This window comes from Schistocerca nitens, chromosome 3 (genome assembly GCF_023898315.1).
Source record: "Schistocerca nitens isolate TAMUIC-IGC-003100 chromosome 3, iqSchNite1.1, whole genome shotgun sequence".
NCBI lineage: Eukaryota > Metazoa > Arthropoda > Insecta > Orthoptera > Acrididae > Schistocerca > Schistocerca nitens.
The window spans coordinates 214,366,053-214,391,840 of NC_064616.1; positions in this window are offsets into that span (position 1 = coordinate 214,366,053).

The window sequence follows — 25,788 nt, forward strand, 5'->3', positions numbered from 1 at the left end:
TGAAACCCAGCTAGCGCTATTCGTCCACGAGACTCAGAGGGCCATAGACACGGGTTCACAGGTAGATGCCGTGTTTCTTGACTTCCGCAAGGCGTTCGATACAGTTCCCCACAGTCGTTTAATGAACAAAGTAAGAGCATATCGACTATCAGACCAATTGTGTGATTGGATTGAAGAGTTCCTAGATAACAGAACGCAGCATGTCATTCTCAATGGAGAGAAGTCTTCCGAAGTAAGGGTGATTTCAGGTGTGCCGCATGGGAGTGTCGTAGGACCGTTGCTGTTCACAATATACATAAATGACCTTGTGGATAACATCGGAAGTTCACTGATGCTTTTTGCGGATGATGCTGTAGTATATCGAGAGGATGTAACAATGGAAAATTGTACTGTAACGCAGGAGGATCTGCAACGAATTGACGTATGGCGCAGGGAATTTCAGTTTAATCTCAATGTAGACAAGTGTAATATGTTGCGAATACATAGAAAGAAAGATCCTTTGTCATTTAGCTACAATATAGCAGGTCAGCAACTGGTAGCAGTTAATTCCATAAATTATCAGAGAGTAGGCATTAGGAGTGATTTAAAATGGAATGATCATATAAAGTTGATCGTCGGTAAAGCAGATGCCAGACTGAGATTCATTGGAAGAATCCTAAGGAAATGCAATCCGAAAACAAAGGATGTAGGTTACAGTACGCTTGTTCGCCCACTGCTTGAATACTGCTCACCAGTGTGAAATCCGTGCCAGGTGGGGTTTGTAGAAGAGAGAGAGAAGATCCAACGGAGAGCAGCACGCTTCGTTACAGGATCATTTAGTAATCGCGAAAGCGTTACGGACATGATAGATAAACTCCAGTGGAAGACTCTGCAGGAGAGACGCTCAGTAGCTCGGTATGGGCTTTTGTTGAAGTTTCGAGAACATACCTTCACCGAGGTGTCGAGCAGTATATTGCTCCCTCCTACGTTTATCTCGCGAAGAGACCATGAGGATAAAATCAGAAATTAGAGCCCACACAGAGGTATACCGACAATCTTTCTTTCCACGAACAATACGAGACTGGAATAGAAGGGAGAACCGATTGAGGTACTTAAAGTACCCTCCGCCACACACCGTCAGCTGGCTTGCGGAATATGGATGTAGATGTAGATAATGGAGCCGCTGCCAGCTTTTCTCCGTCCTGCGGCACGGGCGTCGAGGAGCTGTTCCCTCCCATCGGCATGATGAAGGAAGTATCGGGTTTCATGCAAGGCTCTGCCACTGCGCCAACGATCAGTGCCGATGGTCGAGCGCCCATTTCAGTTGTAGTTCCCGATGTCGTGGTGTTAACTTGGGCACATGGATGGGTTGTCGACTGCGGAGGCCCATCGTTGGGAGTGTTCAGTGCACAGTGTTTTCAGAAACACTTGTATTCTGCCCAGCATTTAAGTCTGATGTTAGTTCCGCTACAGTTCGTCGCCTGTCCTGTGTTACCAGTCTACCCAGCCTACGACGTCCGACATCTGTAATGAGGGGTGCCCGCACTACCCCATGACGTATGGATGTAGTTTCACCTTGATTTCGCCACGTGTTGGAAACACTCACCGCAGCAGTCCTTGAACACCCGATGGGGCCTGTAGTTTTTGAATTGCCAGTGCCGAGCCTCGAGGCCATCACAGGTTGCCCTCGGTCAAACTCAGATTGTACACCTTCCCGATTCTACACACGGACAGCATGCTCACTGATATTACATGCGTCGTGCGTGTGTATAACAGTCATTCCTTGCCAGGTGACACTGTTACCCCTGGACGAGTTTATATCGTACGTAGGTCGGTGGTTTCGTTGTTCTGGCTGATCAGCGTATGTTAGACGACGACAATGGCGTGAGCAATTTACCAAGAATAAATTCCTGTGTTGCCCACACTCATTAGATACTAGGTGGAAGGTCGTTTGGAAAACATTGTTGGTAGGCCAGAAATAAAGTTACAGAATATATCGTCAATCACAGATTATGTAGACAGACTTTTAAATCTGTACGGGTACGGAACTGTCATTGGTGGTTTCTTTTCCAAGAAATGCCTAGAAATAATGCGTTATCATATGAAGAACCCATGGAAAAACGGGCTACGTCTGTTTAATTATGAAACGAGTTTAGGACATATTCTGATGACCAGCCGTTGGTACTAGAAGACAGTTGAAATGACTCTCAAATGACGTGGCAAGCACGTAGATACAAAGAGTTTTACATGTAGTGGTGTCGTAAAGGAGTTCTAAGTTGTTGTTCTCACAGAAAGAATGGAGCAAGTTCATGGTCTCCTACTATTTTTGCATTACACCTGCTAGGTCAGTTGGGTTGGAACTGCAAATGTGATCGGTTGAGTTTCTTCCATTGTGTTGTTTCCTTATAGTAATAGTGTATAGTTTGAGGTACGTTACTTGTGTGGTTCCATCTGGATCTTGAAAATTTGAGTATCATTTCAAGATGAAGGTGAGAAGTCATGAGTTAATAAATCATCTTAGGGGCCTTAGGGCATTGTCTCATGAGTTAGTCAGTGACTTAAAGTGCTCATTGTTTGAGTATTTCAAAAAATCAAATCCCACGAAGGAAAAGAGCTAATCAAGAATTTTAATTTGTTAGTTAACTGGAAATATCAGTCTTCCTATTTAACCAGCTTCATTTCTGTGACATTAACTGCTCGCAGAAGGCCTAGGCATGACGATTCCAGTGCCAAAGATTTCTCTTTCCGATACAGTGTACGAGCCAAACGATATGATACCATGAGTGAAATTCGAGTTTTTCAAAAGGTCTTCATTGATTTTCATGGATGTATCGTTTTGCAATTTCAACATTTATAAAATGTCCAACAGATATGCAATACTATATACTTGCATGAAGGTCTAGGGAATAAAGAAGCGAACGAAGTTATTAGTTTTGGGCACAATTATGTGAGAGAAACTCTTGTTGTGTTCTTGTTCTGTTGTGCTTACTTTGGACAGAATGAGAACTTTACAGTGTTTTTACCTTCACTACCTCTTTCATACTACTAAAAGATTAGAAGGTGTCAAAACAGTATTTCCACTAAGATGACACTCTTACATGGAATGTGACAAAAACTTTGGTTTGATAAAAAATAAAGTTATTGCATAGTTACCAAAAGACTGGTTTAAAGCTTTTCAAACCGCAAGAGTGACTCCAAGGACTTCAAAAGTCATTCCTCTTAAAAATAAATTGTAACAAATTGGGTGACCTTCTTAAAAGTATGTTATAAACCTAAGGGTTATTTCAAGACAAGACCGTTCATAGAATCTGTCATTGTGAAGGAAGGTAAGTTGTTCAAAAACATGATTCCTTAAAACTCATGACTTCTCTACTGGACACCAGTAGATTTGGAGAATTGTGGTGGGCTACAAGTAGACGTAGAGTGTGAGTACTAGTCACAGGGACCTGACATTCTTATAGCCACATGTAATGGTGTTTTGTAATCTGAAACTTTTTGTAAGATAAACACGACTGTTGTGCAAGTATCTAATTCTAGGGGCGTATTTCCAGAGTTCCTGCCAATACATTACTTAAACAGTTGTGTGGTCAAGATGCAAGAAATTTCTATTCCAGTGTACGAACCAAAGTCCAAGACCGACACAAAGAAACTGCCAATGTTAAATAACACAAATGACTTATTTAAGGGATGAAAGCCTACCAAAAAGTCTTAGACTTATCACGTCTAAACGCACTTAATTCGCATGTATTGTTTTTTTATCATGTAAATTTGTTATTTCTTCTAATGTAAATCCTCTACAGTCACTAAATTTGGCATCGTAATCGTATCTGTTACACTCGATTGATGTGTTTTATGCATTTTATTGTAATCTTGAAAGATTAAATTGACCCTCCTGAGAAATGTGCAACATCTGACTTAACCGGTTTTTTTGTGGACTCTTCATATACGAACTTTGTGCATCAGGACATTTTGAGTATCAGAAATTGTTCTTGAACGTTGCATTAATCTCAAATACTATTTGTTCCACGTAAATTTCATATATTTTTGTACATATTCCAAAGCTGTTACTATTGTTCCCGAATAATTAAACAAATTAATACAAAATGTACATGTGTGTCGCACACTCTTTATAGTCCAGACGAGTTGCCTTAAAAAATATATTACTGAAACGAATGAATTAAAGCAAATTAATTTATACATTTCCACAACACAATTAATTCTTTGTCATTTTGAAACATCGTACTTTCAGAAAACAGTTTAATAATATTTCAAGGCGCATCACTTATGCTGTTTATTGTAGATTCTTTCGCAATTTAATTAGCAGTAAGACTTGTATCATCATCAGAAAATGATTACTGACTGCTCTTTGCTTGTATAAAATGAGAGGTCATTTATGTCTCTCGCCTCTTCCGGCGATTTTACTACACCGTTCGGCGTCTCTCGCACGTAAGCTTCCATCTCCTCTTCTATCTTCCCAGTCCGCTTCCTGCCTGGCTCTATCCTGCGACGCACGCCTAATTCCATCCTTCCATTGTAGCTGGGGTTTTCCTCTTTTACTGTGTCGTGGAGGTCTCCAATGCCATATTTTACAGGCAATATTTCCTCTGGCAATATTCTAATACGTCCGTGCCATGCTAGACGTTTATTTTCAATTGTGTCTACAATTTCTCTATAATTCCCATTTGTTCTAGTAGCACTTCATTTCTTATTTTGCCTCATCTTGTTACTTCATCTTCTAAATTCCATTTCCATAGTCTTTAATTTCTGCTCATTGACCGTGGAGACTTCCCACAGTTTAGTGCCACACAGAGCAATGCTCTCAACTATAGTTTTGCATAAGGTCAGATGAAAAAGTTTTCATTCGAAGGCCGTGGAGACCAGAATCTCTATGCCAAACAGGCAAAATTGCCACGAGCATTGAGGCAATCATCCCACCCACGGACCAAGTTGTTCATCTGCTGAGTGGGGAAGTACGCAATTGCCTGCTTTACATCCTCGTGCGATAGGAACCAGCGATCTGTCAAGCGCTCTTTTAAGGAACCGAAGACATAATAATCGCATGGGGAGAGATCAACGCTATAGGATGGGTGCTGGAATATCTCCCCCTTGTCCGTAATGGGTTCGGCTGGCGTCCTAGATATACCGGCGTCTTGCGTCGAACCCCAACCAGCACAGAACTTACCGCACCATTCCACAACGCTTGTTCTCCACAGACACGCAACGCCGTACACATTCTTCATTCTCCGATGGATGTCTGTCGGTGTTTGTCCTTTGGGAGATACGAAAAAGAAACAGCATGTCGGTTCTATTTGGACGCATTTGATGATAACGTCGTCATAGTTCACGTATAGGCATTTACCGCACGCACGTTATAAAGAACGAATGCCACACTCATCTCTTGCCTACATGTCGATGCTTATACACCTGTGTCGAAATCGCGTTAAGTTACACAGGGTGGTCCATTGATCGTGACAGAGCCAAATATCTCACGAAATGAGCTCAAACGAAAAAACTGCAAAGAACGAAACTTGTCTATCTTGAAGGGGAAAACCAGATGGCGCTGCCATAGATCAAACGGATATAAACTGCGTTTTCTTAAATAGGAACCCCCATTTTTTATTACATGTTCGTGTAGTACGTAAAGAAATATGAATGTTTTAGTTGGACAGCTTTTTTCCCTCTGTGATAGATGGCGCTGTAATAGTCAAAAACGTATAAGTACATGGTATCACGTAAAATTCCGCCAGTGCGGACGATATTTTCTTAGTGATACACTACCCGTGTTAAAATGGACCGTTTACCAATTGCGGAAAAGATCGATATCGTGTTGATATGTGGCTATTGTGACCAAAATGCCCAACGGGCGTGTCCTACGTATGCTGCTCGGTATCCTGGACGACGACATCCAAGTGTCTGGACCGTTCGCCGCATAGTTACGTTATTTAAGGAAACATTAAGTGTTCAGCCACATGTAAAACGTCAACCACGACCTGCAACAAATGATGATGCCCAAGTAGGTGTTTCAGCTGCTGTCGCGGCTAATCCGCACATCAGTAGCAGACAAACTGCGTGAGAATCGGGAATCTGAAAAACGCCGGTGTTGAGAATGCTACATCAACATCGATTGCACCCGTACCATATTTCTATGCACCAGGAATTGTATGGCGACGACTTTGAACTTCGTGTACAGTTCTACCACTGGGCACAAGAGAAATTACGTTACGATAACAGATTTTTTTGAACGCGTTCTATTTAGCGACGAAGCGTCATTCACCAACAGCGGTAACGTAAATCGGCATTAATATGCGCTGTTGGACAACGGAAAACCCACGATGGCTGCGACAGGTGGAACATGAGCGACCTTGGCGGGTTAATGTATGGTGCGGCATTATGGGAGGAAGGATAGTTGGCCCCCATTTTATCGATGGCAATCTAAATGGTGCAATGTATGCTGATTTTCTACGTAATGTTCTACCGATGTTACTACAAGATGTTTCACTGCATGACAGAATAGCGATGTACTTCCAACATGATGGATGTCCGGCACATAGCTCGCGTACGGTTGAAGCGGTATTGAATAGCATATTTCCTGACAGATGGATTGGTCGTCGAAGCACCATACCATGGCCCGCACGTTCACCGGATCTGATGTCCCCGGATTTCTTTCTGTGGAGAAAGTTGAAGGATATTTGCTATAGTTGAGCCACCGACAACGCCTGACAACATGCGTCAGCGCATTGTCAATGCATGTGCGAACATTGCGGAAGGCGAACTACTCGCTGTTGAGAGGAATGTCTTTACACGTTTTGACAAATGCATTGAGGTTGACGGACTACATTTTGAGCATCTATTGCATTAATGTGGTATTTACAGGTAATCACGCTGTAACAGCATGCGTTCTCAGAAATGATAAATTCACAAAGCTACGTGTATCACAGTGGAACAACCGAAATAAAATGTTCAAACGTACCTACTTTCTGTATTTTAATTTAAAAAAACCTACCTGTTACGAACTGTTCGTCTAAAATTGTGAGCCATATGTTTGTGACTATTACAGCGCCATCTATCACAAAGCGAAAAAGTTGTCCAACTAAAACATACCTATTTCTTTACGTACTACACGAATATGTAATTAAAAAAATGGGGGTTCTGTAGTGTCGGCAGACTTGCCAACACTACGCACTCTAATTGAACGAGGCGGCCAAGATGCACGCGCTAACTCACGAAGGATGGAGTGAGGTCTGAAACAGGAGACTTAATGAATGCTATAAAGAAAAGTACGTAGCTCCTTGAATACTTAACTTTTAATACATCCTTGTATACATCGTTCTTGATGAGACATCTGGAGATTGTGGCGATACAAGTGAGACTCTTTTAGATACAAGCAATGTTACAAATGGCGCCTTGCTAGGTCGTAGCCATGTACTTAGCTGAAGGCTATTCTAACTGTCTCTCGGCAAATGAGAGAGAGGCTTCGTCGGTGTAGTCGCTAGCAACGTCGTCGTACAACTGGGCGAGTGCTAGTCAGTCTCTCGAGACCTGCCTTGTGGTGGCGCTCGGTCTGCGATCCTGACAGTGGCGACACGCGGGTCCGACATGTACTAATGGACCGCGGCCGATTTAAACTACCACCTAGCAAGTGTGGTGTCTGGCGGTGACACCACATTCCTCCCCCGCAAATCGGCGAACGGTCGTTTTAGAAGGCTTCCGCCCGCCGTGGGGAGGACCCCATGTTGACGTATGCGATGTGGTGGGGAGCCTAACAACAGGCGAGGCTGTGCCACCCGCACCCGGCCATTCGGTCCGAGGGGAGCTAGGAAACGCCTGGAAACCTAGTCCAGGGTGCACGTCAACATGCGGTGGATGCGCCCGTAATGAGACAGGAGGGGCCGAAGGGTCGACCTCCATTGCGTCGGGGAATCCGACGCGCGATGACGCCATGTGGTCCGGAGCGGGCAAGAGTTCCATGGCGGAGGACATCTGGTCACTGGAAGCGATCGGCGGCGCGTGACCCAGGGAGGCGTCAGGCGGTTGCAGCGAAGCGTCCACTGCGGGCGGCGCCGGCGGGAGAACAGGCGGCGGCGGCGGCGGCGGCGCGTCGCCATGGGGCAAAATGGAAGGCATCGTCGGTAAAACCTGGGGATGAGGCGAGCCAGTAGATGGGTCCCCAGGGCGCTGACCGGACGGCACCGTCGCTGAAAGCAGACGGGGGAGCGGCAGAACCCGGGCGACGACAGAGGCGCAGCTGATTGAGATGCCGACGCACCTCACCAGAGGCCCCCAAAACCAAATACATCGCGCGGCCGAGGCAGCGAAGAATGCGCCCTGCGACCCAACGCCGTGAACCTAGATAGTTGCGATAGAAGACAACGTCGCCAGGAGCAAAAGCAGGAGTCTGCCGCTGCACAGGAACCTGATGCGGCGGATGCAGCAAAGACATCAAGGTTCGATGAGGACGACCGTGGAGCAACTCAGCTGGCGAGCGACCATCGCGGGGCTGAGAGCGATACGAGGACAAAAAGAGCAATAACGCGTCCTCCCGAGAATGCGACTCTCAACTTCAACATCTGCGACTTGAAAGTCCGGACCAATCGTTCAGCGGCACCGTTTGACTGAGGTGAAAACGGCGCGGATGTCAGATGTTGAATACCATTGGCCTTGCAGAATGACTGAAATTCTGCGGACATGAATTGTGGGCCATTGTCGGAAACAATAGTCTGTCGAAGACCTTCAATGCAAGAAATAGCGGATAACGCTTGGATCGTGGCAGATGACGTCGTGGAAGACATCCGGACAACAAAAGGAAAATTACTGAAAGAATCGACCACAACCAACCATCGAGCATTCCAGAATGGACCGGCAAAATCTATGTGCATGCGTTGCCAAGGGGAAGTGGCTTTTGGCCATGCAAAGAATTGTCGCGGCGGCGCGGATTGTTGTTCGGCACACGCCATGCAAGAAGAGCACGTATTCGTAATCGCAGCATCGAGTCCGAACCAAGTACAGTGCTGACGAGCAAGTTGTTTTGTGCGCACTATACCCCAATGTCCTTGGTGAAGAAGCAGTAAGACAGAGGACTGTAACGAACGTGGGACCACGACTATGGACTGATCATTATCAGAACGCAACAACAAAACACCACGTCGTACAAAAAGTCTCTCCTTGTGAGCAAAAAATCGGCGAACCAACGGATCCTCGATCCGCGACTTTGACAAGGCCCATTGCGTAGCAAAAAAACGCAAAACAGTAGCAAGGACAGGGTCAGCAGCTGTGGCTGTAGCTACACGACGAAAATCAATCTGAAACGATTCGACCACATCATTGGTTTCCCAATCCATGAACACGCAAGCAAGTTCGGAAGAATCGAATGCTCTTGCGACCTCATCACGCAATGCGTGGGGAACATTGCGCGCTCTGAAAAATTTCGGTTGCGCGTTTACTGTCAGTTCCAAATGTGCTTCATAGTTCTTAGCGCAACCAAGGCCCGGTGCAAAAATGTCTGCAAAGTCGTCACACAGACTAGAAACACTGGCGGAAGGCACAGTCTGGTTCACTGATAGGACCTGATTTACGATGGACATGTTAAACAACTGAAATAAACCGAAACCAAACAAGTTCACTGCAGAAGAAGAACGAAGGACGTAAAATGACAAGTTTTGATTGTCCCTTGTATGTTGCAAGAAGAGTGCACTGTCCTAACACAGGGATAGCTTGTCCGGAATAACTATTTAACTTAACACATGCGGCACGCAACGGAGGTTTGCCCAGTTGTTTGTACGTGTCGTGATTGATCAATGAAACTGCAGCTCCGGTATCGAGCTGGAATGGTATCACTTTGCCTTCAAAGTCCATGTCGACAAAAAGTTTATTGTCCTGCTGACGACAAGAGCGACTTTCACGTGCAATTTGAACTGATACAGGTACAGAAGCACTTGCGACTTTACGGGATTTCCGGCGACGGCGACGCACACTGTTTGTGGGACGAACACAGTCACTGTTTGAGATAGTGGCACTGGACGGGGTGGAATGAACTACATGAATGTCCATGGGCGAAGGTTCACGAGCCTTATTGTCCTTGGTTCGATTCCGGCGCGAAGCAAAGGGCCTGGAATGGTTGTGATTGTCTGATCTGAGCTTTTTCTGGCAAACACTTTGAACATGTCCTTTCTTATGACAGTAAAAGCAAATAGCTTGGCGTGGCGGGCAATTGTCACGCGAATGTCTAGTTGCACACCGCGGGCATGATTTATCTGCATTTGCTTGCCTACGCGGCACACGTGTGTGAGAGCTAGGCCGCAGCTGCGCGGACGTGCGCGAGGGCCGTTTAGCGGTCCGTGCAGTGCGCCCGGCGGGCCGGTTAATGTGACACACGGCTGGCGAAATTTCAAATGATTCCTGAGCAAAGTCAAGTGTGTCTTGCCTATCCAATATGTCTATCACTTGTTGAAGGGAGGGATTTACTAGTTTCAAAATCTGTTCCCGTACACGAACATCAGAAACGTTCTGTGCTATTGCATCACGCACCATTGTATCTGAATAAGGGAGGCCACATTCACACTCAAAAGCACAATCCCTAGTAAGTCCTTGCAATGTTGCAACCCACTCCCTATTAGTCTGACCGGCCGTACGTTTTGTACGAAAGAATGTATACCGTTTGGCAACGACATTGACTGTTTCCTTGAAATAGGCATCTAAAGCAGACAAAATTTCTTCATAGGATAGAGTTGCTACGTCGCGTCGGGGAAACAATTTCACTATCACACGGTAGGTGGACACACCTACACACGAAAGCAAAAACGGCTTCCGCTCATTACCTTGAATTCTGTAGGCGGCGAGATGAAATCCAAATTGGCGAGACCATTCCGTCCATGATTCAATGGCTGCATCAAAGCCACGAAACGGGGGTGCAACTGCATGTTGTGGCTGCGGTAGCGGTGAAGCGGCGGCGGCCGCATCGGTCTGCAGCGCACGTTGACCCTGGACGAGCTGTCCAAGGGCATCCAAGAACGCCTGCGTCTGCTGATTCTGCAAGCGATAAAATTCGGACAGTACATCTGGAGAAGCCATGACACATAAATGTAAGCAAGGAGAAAGAACAAGACCCTTTTTACTCCCGTCGCCAAAATTGTAGTGTCGGCAGACTTGCCAACACTACGCACACTAATTGAACGAGGCGGCCAAGATGCACGCACTAACTCACGAAGGATGGAGTGAGGTCTGAAACAGGAGACTTAATGAATGCTATAAAGAAAAGTACGTAGCTCCTTGAATACTTAACTTTTAATACATCATTGTATACATCGTTCTTGATGAGACATCTGGAGATTGTGGCGATACAAGTGAGACTCTTTAGATACAAGCAATGTTACAAATGGCGCCTTGCTAGGTCGTAGCCATGTACTTAGCTGAAGGCTATTCTAACTGTCTCTCGGCAAATGAGAGAAAGGTTTCGTCGGTGTAGTCGCTAGCAACGTCGTCGTACAACTGGGCGAGTGCTAGTCAGTCTCTCGAGACCTGCCTTGTGGTGGCGCTCGGTCTGCGATCCTGACAGTGGCGACACGCGGGTCCGACATGTACTAATGGACTGCGGCCGATTTAAACTACCACCTAGCAAGTGTGGTGTCTGGCGGTGACACCACAGGTTCCTATTTAAAAAAAAAACGCAGTTGATATCCGTTTGACCTATGGCAGCGCCATCAAGCGGGCCAATCATAGTGCCATCTGGTTTCCCCCTTCAAGCTGGACAAGTTTCGTTCTTTGAGGTTTTTTGGTTTGACGCTTATTTCGTGAGATATTTGGCCTGGTCATGATCAATGGACCACCCTGTGTATACGCTGCAGCAACGCCCTCAAAAGGAAACTTTTTGATCACCGTTTATACATCCTCCTTTCAAATTTTTGGACTTATTTTTATTCCAAGTAAGGGAGTGTAGCTGCTTAATTGCCACTTTCCCCTTTCTATTCTGTGCTGTATTTCGTCGTTGGTTCCACTTTTGTCCAAATGATTGTACCTATATATTTATAAAACCGACTACACATTATTGTAGATGTAATTTAATTTTGATGTGGTTCAGAGACTTTTCTCTTGAATTTTTGCAGGTTGAAATTTCCCGAGTGATGGCGACCAGACCCAACTCCAGAACCCACAACCTGAGGTAATTCATGTATACTAAGAAAAGAAGTTTCAGGACGTTCTAACTATCTAACGTGAAATGCCGTTTACTTTTTCTTAGATGTAAGTGTAATTTGTGTCTTGGCACTAATTTGATTCCATAAAAGTGTAGTTTCTCAATTAGATGTGATTCATACAGTGAAAATTTCGTAAAATATCGTGAAAAGTTTCAGCTATTTCTTGCTGGCATTTAAGAATTTTATTACATGTGTTTTTGAAAGTGTGTGACGTCAAATTAGATCAACTGCTCTTCTGAAATCCTAACTATAGGTGGCGAAGTGTCTCATTTCGATTAATACTTCAGAAATATTAAATATTTCTTTTCAGGAAACTAAAAATTTCACAAGTAATGAAATGGGACACAGTAAATAACAGCTGATTGCCTCTAAAAACAGGATATATCACTCTAGATGAAAAATATCTAGGCACCAACAATACACAAACTATTCAGTATAGGATTGAAAGTCGATATGTGTTCACCATTAAAAAAATTATCGAAATTTTTCTGATTTTAAGGGAAGACGAGAATGAGTGGACTTCGATCCACAATACTACTTCTTCAGGATTTGACTGACTTGTTAGTCTGTTGTCTCAACCAGTGGTCTCACTCACATTCAGTAAAAAGCTGTTTTATAAACACACATTATCGTTTCACTTCCTTATCTTTTATTACGAAGAAATTTTTACGTTTCTCTATCTGTCGCATTCATAGCAGTTTAGTTTTGCTGAGTTCCGAAGCCCATACATGTAAATTTTTTCAGATTTTATTGGTTTCTCTAACTATCAATTCTAGCTATTTGTAAAGTTACTTTACCTTTTGGTAGAAAATTTTAGTTACCGTCTTATTCGGATAACAGATTTTAAATGTGAATATAAGTTTATTTAAATGTATCTTATGTTAGCACTTAAGTAATTAGAAACCTAATTCCATTTGAAAGTTGTTAAGCCTTCCACGAAGTTTTACATCATAATATTGCGTACAGGTTGTAAATGCCCGAGTCAGACAATTTCCCTTTCCTACGGGGTAAATCAGCTGACAGTTGTAGCAAATAAAAGACAACGTCTGCATTTCGTGTAACCACGCTTTCTTCCTTTTGGAACACGAGCCACAAGATCAGTTTGCCTTTCACTTCTCACTATCGCATGAGACACAAATGACGCAATGGACGTCGGAGCTAGCGCATCGTCTGTTCTGACGAAAACTACTTTCGTCTAGCAATAAATTTCCGTTACGTTAGCGCTTGGTCTGAATGGTGACTCCTTCAAGCCAGTCTTCTTGCGTATCATGTGTTACAGTTAGTTAGCGACTAGTTACGACTCTGGATACCCTATAACTTCCTTGTTGCCACGCTGACAGCAAAGCGATGTGTTGGCTCTGTCGACTAGTCACTGGTGAAAGTAACACACGCAATGCTACGATGCTACCATCTCTAAGTTCGTATGTTACCCCAGTTTTCTGCTATGCAGCACAAACTAGCTTGACATTTTCTTCGTGAAAGGATGTATAGAGAATTATAAGCCAGATTTGTTAAACACTTAGTGTCATACCAGTAATATTACGTTATCGTCAATGCTGGAAAGAATACTTTGCCCATAATATTACGGGTACAACAACTTACAAGGGAACCTCCCCATCGCACCCCCTTCAGATTTAGTTATAAGTTGGCACAGTGGATAGGCCTTGAAAAACTAAACACAGATCAGTCGAGAAAACAGGAAGAAATTGTGTAGAACTATGAAAAAAGAAGCAAAATATACAAACTGAGTAATCCATGTGCAAGATAGGCAACATCAAGGAGACTGTGCGCTCAGGAGCGCCGTGGTCTCGTGGTTAGCGTGAGCAGCTGCGGAATGAGAGGTCCTTGGTTCAAGTCTTCCCTTGGGTGAAATGTTTGCTTTCTTTATTTTCGCAAAGTTATGATCTGTCCGTTCGTTCATTGACGTCTCTGTTCACTGTAATAAGTTTAGTGTCTGTGTTTTGCGACCGTACCGCAAGTCCGTGCGTTTAGTAGACGAAAGGTCGTGCCTCTCCAATGGGAACCGAAAACATTTTATCGCAAGGTCATAGGTCAACCGCTTCCTCCACAGGAAAACACGTCTGATATATTCTATACGACACTGGTGACGGCATGTGCGTCACATGACAGGAATATGTTGTCTACCCACCTAACTTGTACACTTGGCGAATGGGTAAAAAGATTCTTCTACCTTGCCCGATTTAGGTTTTCTTGTGGATGTGATAATCACTCCCAAAAATTGATGAAAATATAAGCGTTTGTTACATAAACTGAAAAACTTTTCACCCGGGGGTAGGCTTGAACCAAGGACCTCTCGTTCCGCAGTTGCTCACGCTAACCACGGGACCACAGCACTCCTTGGCTCATATTAGCCTAGATATTACCTATCATTTGCATGGACTACTCAGTTGGTATATTTTGCTTATTTTGTCATAGTTCCACACAACTTCTTCCTGTTTTCTCGATTGATCTGTGTTCAGTTTTTCAAGGCCTATCCACTGTGCCAACGTATAACTAAATCTGAGGGGGGTGCGATGGGGAGGTTCCCTTGTTTGTAACGACTACTCCGACCGTGGTGTTACAGGCATACCATTCTTTCCAGCACTGAAGATAACTTAATATTACGGGTATAGCATTCGAAGTGTTAAGTTTTGTTAAACGCTTGTTCACAAATCTTCAAACGATTTAAGTTTATACATGTCGGGGCGTGGGTGTGTAGGTGTTGGCGTCATACCTGTGCCAGGTGTACAGTCAACAATCGCAACAGTCGCATTTCTTGATAATCTCGGGTATCTTCGGTTGTGTACAGCTCGCACCAGTGAGAAAGCAACTCGAGCGGGAAAAGGGCGACAGAGCCACGTGTAACACACTTTTTGTAGTGTGTTTATTCCCTTCTTATTGCAACGGTTTTAATTATAGGCGCCGGCCGCGGTGGTCGTGCGGTTCTAGGCGCTCCAGTCCGGAGCCGCGCTGCTGCTACGGTCGCAGGTTCGAATCCTGCCTCGGGCATGGATGTGTGTGATATCCTTAGGTTAGTTAGGTTTAATTAGTTCTAAGTTCTAGGGGACTGATGACCACAGCAGTTGAGTCCCATAGTGCTCAGAGCCATTTTAATTATAGGCCTTTCTGATTTTCTGTGCTGGCGTGTAATTACCCTGTGTTGATAATTATATTCGAAATTTACTACAGTGTTGCAAATTTGGCTGTACAGTACAATATCATTCTAACCATATACTGAACGGATAAACTACGTTTAGCGTGATCTGGGAACAACGAACTGGATATAATAGTCTCCTGTTGCCATCGGGTTGCTTCATTACGGTGAGCGCCCTTGCCTCTCACTGTTGGAGTGCTTGATTTCGGTGAGTACCAATGGGAAATCCGCCATTCACTATGACTTCATGGACATTTTACCTTATTACAGTGGTTGCGGTTTGTATTCTGTCAGTACCCGTGTAGCGGCCAGCGAGAGAGTTAATGGCTGGTGGATGGAAACACACACCGAAATCACTCACCCTGATGCCGGGGTTTGAGGGCGGTCACCGAAAGCACGCGTTGCGATGGTTTGGGAAGTCACCACAATCAACCTCGTGGGTAACAGAAATCTTCGTTACCATACACGTAGCTTACCTGCCAGGAATTTCAGTATCTAGCAATATTATTTATACTGTACCATCACATTTTCAATACTCAAGTAACGTTTGAAAACCAACATCAACCGTCAGAACACAAAGATTTACAGTTAGATCGAAAATGAAATGTAGACTCAAATGTGTCGGTTCTTAATTGAAAAAAAAGCACGCTTCATATTTATCGATTAGAGCGCCATCCACCACGAATGGAAAAGAATGGTCTGAGTAAACCGTACGTATTTATTTATTTATTTATGTTTTTGGCGTAGAATCCGGATATGCAACAAAAATGGAGGATTCCCGCTTTAAAATACAAAGCTGACCCTGCCCACGCAAGAGGGGTGGTTAGGAGGTGGCCAGTTGTAGCACAGACAGATAGAGGGCTCCTTTACTAGTATTAAGTTTTCATTGTAAGTAGGCTGTTTAGGTTTTTATGTTGGTAACGCCACGTAGCGCTCTTTATGAAAATCACTGACTGTGCTGTGTACAGTGTGGGGCTGGGTTTCATTGTTGGAATATTCTCTATTGTAGTGTTGGGCAGTTGGATGTGAACAGCGCGTAGCATTGTGCAATTGGAGGTGAGCCGCCAGCAGTGGTGGATGTGGGCGGAGAGATGGCAGAATTTTGAGAGCGGACGATCTGGACGCGTGTTCATCAAAGACAGTAAATTTGTAATACTGGATATCATGAACTGCTATATATTTGCTGACTTTTGAACATTATTAAGGTAAATACATTGTTTGTTCTCTATCAAAATCTTTCATTTGCTAACTTTGCCTATAAGTAGTTAGTGCCTTCAGTAGTTAGAATCCTTTATTTAGCTGGCAGTATTGGCGCTCACTGTATTGCAGTATTTAGAGTACCGAAGATTTTTGTGAGGTAAGTGATTCATGAAAGGTATAGGTTATTGTTAGTCACGGCCATTCTGTTGTAGGGATTATTGAAAGTCAGTTTGCTTTGCACTAAAAATATTGTGTGTCAGTTTAGTGATGATCAGAATAAGTAAAGAGAGAAATGTCTGAGTACGTTCAGTTTTGCTCAGCTGTTTGAAAATCAAATAACGTAAGGGGTTTACTAGCACAGTAATTTATAAATTTTTCTAAGGGGAGGTTTCATCATCTAGAACATTCGTTTCGTAAGATACGTCTTTTTCCACATATATAGTTGTTTCAAGTTAAGACAAACGTCCTGGCCGGCTGGGGTGGCCGAGCGGTTCTAGGCGCTACAGTCTGGAACCGCGTGACGCTACGGTCGCAGGTTCGAATCCTGCCTCGGGCATGGATGTGTGTGATGTCCTTAGGTTAGTTAGGTTTAAGAAGTTCTAAGTTCTAGGGGACTGATGACCTCAGAAGTTAAGTCCTATAGTGCTCAGAGCCATTTGAACCATTTTTGAACAAACGTCCTATATATACACTATAACTCTTACTTTTATCTATGTGATCTCCGTGATGTTTCTGCTCCAATATATAATTAAACCTACATTATTAAATCCTCTTAAAATTTACGATTGCCTGCATCACCAGTTCGCGGTTCCCGCCGATGCGGAACTGCCAGTATAGGGTGTAAAACAAACATTTTGTACTTACTTTTTTATGTAACATACCATTTGAGAACTTGTAATTAGCTAGTGCATAAATTGTAAACTAAGACTCCCTGTGAATAAAATATGCAGCAGTAAAATTAACGGTGCTTTAGTAAAAACGTTACAGTTGCACCCCTTTAGTGCTCTAGGAGTTAAGAACAGGGCTGTATAGTTACGTGGTAGCCGCTGAGGATGTGGTTTTCTAGGAAATAATTAAGGTCAGCGTCACCCTCGATACCATATTTTTTCTTAGTATGTTTGTTTGTTTTACATTGATTGTTTGTTGATGTGTTGCAAGTGTAACACGGATATAGCCATGGTATGCCGAACATAACACACCACGCCACAGAGCGATGTATGACAATCATTTAGTGCCCAAATGTCTCAGCACCCTACTAGAGATTGCGTCCTGCATTGTCCTGTCCCAATGAAGTCACGGCCACTCACCGGGTCACGTGAGTCGCACCGATCAGCATTGGTTTCCGCAATAGGCTGATGTCGACCTGTTCCAGTGCCAGACTTGAAGCCAACTGAAAATTTCTGGGCCAGAATGAAGCATCACATGAACTTACACTAGCCTACAAGGCCCCCAGACCTAGCGTTGGATATATGAGAGAGAGAGAGAGAGAGAGAGAGAGAGAGAGAGAGAGAGAGTGTCACATAAGTTGTGATATATGGATAGGCTAACCGCGTCCATGCCTTGTCGGATGAGGCAGGCAGTTGATGCCAATGGTGGATGGAATCATAACTAGCCTCATCTCTCATGTGAAAGTTTCTTCGTGTCACGTTACTCCTCTTTATATTGTATCCCAGGAAAGTTAGCCCGAAAAAGGCCGAACTTTTCAATAAATATGTACAACCTGGAAATAATTTAAATTGACGTTAGGCATTCCAAATTAGAGTTATATGAGTTTGCGATAAAGTATGACTTGTGTTAAACGTTTGGGGGCCGGAAAACCACGAAAATTCTGAATTTTCTCAGTTTTTCCCTTATACCTCGAAAATGATGCATTCTGCAGAAAATTTCCAAAATTAGCATAAAATTTGTGTTGAATGTCTTACTTGACAGTTAAAATCTATTGATCTTTTTAGCCACAATCGATCATCAAAGGTTGGCAGTTTATTCTAACTTGTCGGAAAATTGAGTTATGCTCATGTTTCAATGCCTGTAACTCAAAACCAGCTACTTCAAATGAAAAAATGTCTTGCATGAAAGTTGTATAACATCAAATTCTTCATAGAAAGAGCTCCTGAGTTTTAAAATTTGCTAACTCCAGTGTAAAGATACCAATAAAAACGTGGAAATATTCGCAGCGCTAAATTCTTGGAAAGTGATTTTGTTAACTTTTTTGAAACCTTTAAGGACGTGCTCCTGAGGAATCGAGTGGTGCCAACACGACCCGTGAAGTGTACAGTCAAGAAACGTGGTGAAGCAGTCCCTGTCAGACCAGATACAATTTTACATTAAATTCCTTTCCATATGAAGTCACTACAACAGCTCGACACATATTTCGTCTTTGAATTAGCCACATACCCATTAACTATTTTTGATGACGACGGATACAAGAAAGTCAGACCTCTTTAAACTGTTCAATACAGCCAATGTTAAAATCTCAAGTAACACAGACTTCGTCCTTGACGGTGGGGTCCTCTTACGCCTAATTGTGTGGAATATTATTGAAATATTTTCCTCCATCCTTTAAAAGTATGTAAACTAGATGAAAAACACTTTGGGTCAAATTAAACCATAGTGTTTGCTGGATACTCTGTGGAAGGAACTGAGAAAAGCATAAAGTCTGCTGAATGTGAACAAATAGCCCGCACTATGTCATCCGCTTCTTTTTCATTTGTTGAGACAATGTCATCAACTCTGCCAAAAGAACGTTTCTTATTAATCGAACTTACGCAGGAACTGTCCAATCCGACATGTGGAAAGCTGCCCTGAAATTCTTTATGCAGAAAGAATACACTGAAAGAAACACAATATCAAAATTTTAGCTGCTAAGACGCATTGAATATATTTTAAAAAAATGTTGAAAAGTGCCAAATTCGTAGCTCGCCATGCGGCTGAAGGGATGCATACCCATCTCGGAGCTGTAGCAAACAGCACATGCGCAACACGGCAAACACGTATCCTTGGTTGACAGCACAACGCGATCGTAATTTGTAAAGCGAACTTCAGTTTCCATTGATAGTGTTCCTATGACATATCTGTTCACAATTACTAATCACTCGAATTTGCAACTGATTTAATATCTATAGAAATTAGCGGCTGCCTTTGCAGTGCCGCTGATTGTTAGCAATGAGATAAAACGGAATTTATTTTCTTTCTTCTTTCTTTTTTGTTTCTTGTTTTATTTTCGTATATGCTTGCTAGTAGCATCTGCCTTTGTGCAGGTTCCAAGATTTCATAGTAATGTGGAATCCAATTAATGCTTTCAACGTTGCAAAGATGAAATATGAACAACGTGGTATGCAATCGTAATTATCTACTTCTTCTGCGCTATTTATTTGTTAATTTCTCGGACACTCATTCGAATGATGTCGACATTTCATTAGAAGTTATGGAAATATTACAAGAAATAGAAATAACTCTGACGATCCTATGAATTGTGGTTCGAACGATTATCGTTGTGCTAATTAAATTCCAGAACACAAAATACAGTATCTTCCTAGCCCAAATCAAACTCGTACAGTAATACCGTTCAGTCACAAAGAAAAGGTTGTAAATTTTTTTGGTTAAACGAAACAGGGAGAAATTGCTTAAAGTTAAGCACTGTGCAAAGTCGCTTTCGTTTCGTGAAATATGAACATGAATCATTCAATGGAAGAAACATTTGCACAAAATAAGAAGTATGCGCTAAAATGAAACAAAAGCATAAAGAGAAACTATTCGAAAGATTTGGAATTGCAGGTCTGAATCAGTCCACCGTTACCCATGGAGATCTACAAGACTGCGCCCTCTGAATTGAAAGTGAGGTGAACGTTACTGATTTCCACACTTATTCGACCTGCTTAAACAGATTTAAGAAATTATACGGAAAAGGAAGTAGCAAAATTACTCTTTACTTAAAGATGTCATTAATGGGTAATACTATAGAGAAATTGGCAGCTGACGTGAAGACGAAGCTTCGTGTTATCCATTAAAAAGTTGTGTATAAAGCCAGCCAGCCAGCCAGCCAGCTAGATTTCGGTAAGAACTGCATGCAAACCACACTTTATCATTTTTCTAACGGAAAAAACAGAGCTGCTTGTGCAGTCGATGAATGCTATGACAAAATCGTATACAAAAATGCTAGTGATAAAGATCAGTGGATTACTGTTTCCGTAGCTTTATATCTGTCTTCAGGAGCGAGGCCAATTAGGACCAAATATTAGAAAAAGAAATGTTTGCTTGCAAAAATTTTGTAATTGATATAACACAATCTGGAAAAATAGGAGAGAATAATTTTCAATATTACATCCGAACTGTTGTCTTACCAGTTGCAGGAAATAATTCATTGCTTTTGTTTAACTTTTGATGTGGACATAACAATACCTCTGTTTCTACGAGTACGATGGAGAGACATTTAACATAATTCGGATTCCATCCGGAACTAACAGTGTGATTCAGCTTTTCGATAAAAGAAGTTTTTCGACAGTGTAAACCATTTTTTCACAAAATTCTCGGACGACATGATTTCCGATAGTTCTTTGTCGTTTCAGATTTATCAGCGGAACAATATTGTTAAAATTCAGCCATTCGTGTATTGTCAGTTTGAATCACCAATGCATTTGATCACTGTGCGTGGCACGCAGCACAATATGTAGAACAGCGGCTGCGACCATTTATTACTTATCCAAAATCTGTCTAATTAAAACTAGTAATTACTGTGAACTGCCTGAAGCAACCAACTTTTCTTCTATCAGGTGCGTTTGTTGTAAGGAAAATGTTCGTTTTGCTTACGTCTCCAATTGGCACTTCGCAGATCCGGATCTAGAGGCAGGGGGTGGGGGGGGGGAGGGTCAAACCGGGGTATCTGCCCCGGGTGGTAATATCAGGGGGCGCCAAATTCATATTCCTGAAGAAAAAAAAACCTTGTTTCACAAAGGTCTGTCGATTATTCGTATGATTTTAAAACGCATCCCTGTTGGTTTTTGAACATTTTTGAACACATTCTAGTTTTATTTCTGAACGAATCATGAGTTGATTTTTGAATGCATGTCTAGTTTACGTGATGTCTCTGCCAGGGGAATCCCCGTTTGCATCAAGAAATAAAAAGCTTTACAGCCGACTACAGGGAACAGGCTATACGAGCTAAGCTGAATAAACCCGATCGGGTGAATACCAGTCGTTGTTTGTTTATGTGGTTGATTGAGTGTGCGAATGATAAAAGTTGTTACAATAATTATCGAAATCCATAGATTCGGACTACCAGAGTGGAAATAAACGATTAACAGGAATAACAGATAAGAGAGATTACATATTGTCTTCTCGGTGTACCCGAGAAAATTTTTGCCAGATCGCTTCACTACTAACAAGGGAACCTCCCCATCGCACCCCCCTCAGATTTAGTTATAAGTTGGCACAGTGGATAGGCCTTGAAAAACTGAACACAGATCAATAGAGAAAACAGGAAGAAGTTGTGTAGAACTGAAAAAAATAAGCAAAATATACAAACTGAGTAGTTCAAGGGAAGATAAGCAACAATAAGAACAATAGTAAAGCAGGAGCGCCGTGGTCTCGTGGTAACGTGAGCAGCTGCGGAACGAAAGGTCTTAAGTTCAAATCTTCCATCAAGTGTAAATTTTAATTTTTTATTTTCAGTTTATGTGACAAACTCTTATGTTTTCATCACTTTTTTGGGAGTGATTATCACATCCACAAGAAAACCTAAATCGGGCAAGGTAGAAGAATCTTTTTACCCATTCGCCAAGTGTACAAGTTAGGTGGGTCGACAACATATTCCTGTCATGTGACGCACATGCCGTCACCAGTGTCGTATAGAATATATCAGATGTGTTTTCCTGTGGAGGAATCGGTTGACCTATGACCTTACGATCAAATGTTTTCTGTTCCCATTGGAGAGGCACGTCCTTTCGTCTACTAATCGCACGGTTTTGCAGTGCGGTCGCAAAACACAGACACTAAACTTATTACAGTGAACAGAGATGTCAATGAACGAACGGACAGATAATAACTATGCAAAAATAAAGAAAGTAAAATTTTCAGTCGAGGGAAGACTTGAACCAAGGATCTCTCATTCAGCAGCTGCTCACGCTACCACGGGACCACGGCGCTTCTAAGCACACTTCGTCCATGATGTTGCTTATGTGGCCCATGGACTACTCAGTTTGTATATTTTGCTTATTTTTTCACAGTTCCACACAACTTCTTCCTGTTTTCTCAATTGATCTGTGTTCAGCTTATCAAGGCCTATCCACTGTGCTAACTTATAACTAAATCTGAGGGGGGTGCGATGGGGAGGTTCCCTTGTAAGAGCCAGTCGTGCAGTCCCTGGTTAGCAGCCACTGAAGTTCTATTCACGGAATAGCGTGGTAAACGCGTTGTACGAAAACGTTATAACACCTAACCGGAGAATAAACGTGGGATAACTGAACCGGTGATTGTGGCAGGGTTGGTGAAGTTAACCGGAGAACAACTTTTGACAAAGGGGGGAATAGTTACAGAATTAGTGATGACAAGATTGTTAGAACAAGGAAGGAGAAGAAGCCGGCCGAAGTGGCCGTGCGGTTAAAGGCGCTACAGTCTGGAACCGCAAGACCGCTACGGTCGCAGGTTCGAATCCTGCCTCGGGCATGGATGTGTATGATGTCCTTAGGTTAGTTAGGTTTAACTAGTTCTAAGTTCTAGGGGACTAATGACCTCAGCAGTTGAGTCCCATAGTGCTCAGAGCCATTTGAACCATTTTTGAAGGAATGAGAAGATACGGGGACGTCACACACATTGCACGAAAGAATGATATTTCCAAATTTATGAGGGTTGGAACTTAAATAGTGGCAACTATTTATTCACAACCGATACAAAAGACTTACATGTTTGAACCGTTACTGTCTTTCAAAGTAGTCGCCAGCGTTGTGTAGAACCCGTTGCCAGTGATGTGGAATGCGTAGTATATCGTTAGCAGAGCCTGTTCTGTCGATGGCGCGAATGGAGCGGTCTAAAGTTATGGTGATTCTCGTGTAAGACTGTGATGGTATTCTCGTAACGCATTACGTTCCTCTGCGGCAGACCGTCAATCCACGGTATTATTGATCGTTTTTGGTGCATCACCTGCGACCATCTTTGCGAAAGAAGCGGCGACACTTTCTGAGCAAACCACCCATCATTTTGCACGACAATGCGCGGGCGCATACAGCATAAGCTGTGGCTGCACTGTTTGGTCGATGGCACTGGGAAGTACTGTACCATCCACGACACTACCCGGACTTAAATCCTTGTGGCTTTGATTTGAATCCGAAGATGAAGGAACCACTTCGTGGCATTCGCTTCAGAACTGTTCCAGACATTGGACAGGCAGTAGACCGCTCCATGCGCACCATTACCAGAACAGGCTCTGCTAACGGTGTACTACGCCTTCCATAGCAGCAGCGCGGTTCCGGACTGTAGCGCCTAGAACCGCTCGGCCGCAGGGCCGGCTAAGTCGTGTTATTTATGAAATGAGGTAGATAAAAATGACTTTATCTGAAAACTGTCTCGCTTATTTGGTGTGTCTTGTAATTGCTGCAATATAAGAAATGCCTATTTTATTTTATCTAGCAGACAATGACAAAATAGACGTAATCAAATCGAGAAGCCACACCAGTCCTGGGTGCTATTCGTATTAACAACTTTTTCAGTATTAGACACCAAAATTTTCATTTTTCGTGTAGAAAAACGTTTGACGAACTTTGATGACGTTATAGATACTTTCGCATAAAGAAAAGCACGCCGTGTAAAGCTGGAACAAGATTAGAGAGACGAAAATATGCTGGGACCTAAGGATTGAAGAAAGTTGTACTGTCTTGCTTGTCGCTTGTCTTTACTGGTGTTATGTTTCCTATATTTAATTTTATGACACACAAAAGAGAAAGTTATTAGCTAATAGGCAGTAAAGAGTGAAAATTTTCTGAAGAGTTCTTATTCTCCCGGTCACAATTAATCCCACTCAGTATAATTGTGATATTTTTGTAAGGGGGATAGGATGTCAAACCTGCAGACTTGGAGCAGGAGAGGCATCACAGGACATTTTAATTTCCACTGTCCTGAATATAGGTTTGGTGGCTTCCATCACAAAATATACACGTTTGAATTCCACGGAGCGAAATATAGTGACGTCCGATAGAAGAATGGTGTGTGAAGAGGCATGGCACTGCACTTTGGCACACTTAGGACCAAATAACATGTCATACATGTCCTCGAATGAATAAATATATATATATTTTCATTCGAGGAAATGTATGACATGTTATTTGATAGTGGCGCGCCCCCTCCCAATATATATATATATATATATATATATATATATATATATATATATATATATATATATATATATATATATATATAGATAGATAGATAGATAGGGAGGGGGCGCCACTATAAAGTTTTTGCCTCGGTTCGAAAATATCGTAGATCCGGGGCTGACACTTCGCATTTATGTGACGACTACAGGGAATAAACAACGAACTGTTTCACTGTTAGTAAAATACGCATTATTCAAAAATTATCACAAGAACTGTGCTACAGGAACTGCTACAAAGTATTTCATGTCAACGAATTCTTGATGAGGGAAGTCGTCCGTAATATCCTACACTAACTTGATTTTCTTTCCTCTAATAGTCGTGTAAAAATTACATCTGCTGCAGTTCAGCTTTCAATATGACCTGCAAACTATACAGAAATTGATTATTTGAGCACACTTTTAGTATGGCTTAAGTGCATAAAATTCGTGTGTGCGTTTTCGACTTTTTGCTAATTTGTCTTGTCAGTTTGTGTATGCATATTCGCCGATTGTCGTGTTTGGCGGGAAGGGCTGTACAAACCGCTGTTCTAAGCTGTTCTTCGTGCTGCAAAAATGAGTAAATCAAACATTTTTAGATAGTTCCAGTGCGCCTTAGCAGCTAAAATTTTGACAGTGCACTTCTTTCAGTGTATTCTTCCTGTGTGAAAAATTTCAGGATAGATTTCGACATGTCGGATTGGACCATTCCCTAATTAATAATAAACGTCTTATCTCAACGTTGACAGAAAAGTAGTGTGGTGAAGGGTATCAGGTCAAGCAGACCATTCAGGATGCAGACCCCGTGACTATTAGCGCAGCTATAGAAAAGTCGGGACAGATGGATGTGTTGGTTCTGCTGACTAGCCACGTAGCTGATAATAGTAAGCAACAACACGTCACCAATATCTTCGTTGTGAAAACCG